The 957-nt window shown below is 68.1% G+C and overlaps 1 protein-coding gene across 1 annotated transcript in view; it reads right to left on the reverse strand.

The window, feature by feature from the left end:
- Positions 1–957, reverse strand: part of LOC107184734 — a 23,695-nt gene that overhangs the window by 1,155 nt on the left and 21,583 nt on the right. The window lies entirely within an intron of this gene.

Consider the following 957-nt stretch of genomic DNA (forward strand, 5'->3'; position numbering starts at 1 on the left):
CAGGCAACAATGGAGAAGGGAAGAGGACACGGGGCGGCACGGGGGGCAGGTCCCCGCCAGCAGCGCCCTGCAGGAGCGAGACGTGCGTGCCGGGCAGTGCGTGGCCGTGGGGCCGGCAGGCCAGGGGCGGCCAGCCAGGCACTCGGTGTATGGAGCCGAGTCAGTATTGAAACTAAGGAGAAATTTAAAAAATTAACTAACGTGAAGTCAGCCTTAAAGGCAGGGTGGACGTGGTCGCGGCTCCTCCCGTGCTGCAGGCTCCAGCCGCTGGGCGAGTGCAGGGCCCCAGGGGCTCGTTGCCCCAAGACCACACCCTGGGGACACGGGCAGAGTCCAGCTGTGGCTCAGGGGCAGACCCAAGCCCCCTTTCCTTCTCCAGCCCCTCCTGACACCCCTCCCCATGCAGGCCCTGAGCAGATGCCCGGTGATCCGGCCGGGTGTCCCCTTGGTGGGAGTTGGTGCCCCATCCTGGCCAGCGGCGGGGGATTATAAAAAAGCCAGTGGAACCTGCCCCGGAGCGGCCCTCCTGGGCACGGCTCCCTCTGGGGCGCCTTTCCTGCCCCCCAGGAGGCTCTGGGCCAGCCTGGCGGGTGGGACATACAGCCCGGTCGCTACATCCCCTGACCACCTGGTGCCTCCGTGCTCGGCCAGCCGCTGTCCCACAGGGACCTCCCTCCTGCTCTGCAGCCCCGCGGAGACCAGCGCCCTGTCCACGTGGCACTCACCTCCTCCAGGGAGCCCCCCGCCCTGCCCCCTGAGGACACAGGCTCCTGGCAGGTGAAGGGAGTGAGGAGCTGGTGGGCTTGAGGTGGCCAAGGACCCCCCAGGAGCAGGGTTTCAATCCCAGCTCTGCAGCCCTAGGTGGCAGCACCCGTGTGCTGGGCACGGGGGTTCTGGGGTGCACGAGGCTGGGCAGGGCTGGGTGAAGGGCTGGCTCTGGGACGCCCTCCAACGCAC

The sequence above is a fragment of the Myotis davidii genome, unplaced genomic scaffold, assembly GCF_000327345.1.
Source record: "Myotis davidii unplaced genomic scaffold, ASM32734v1 scaffold67, whole genome shotgun sequence".
Taxonomy (NCBI): Eukaryota; Metazoa; Chordata; class Mammalia; order Chiroptera; family Vespertilionidae; genus Myotis; species Myotis davidii.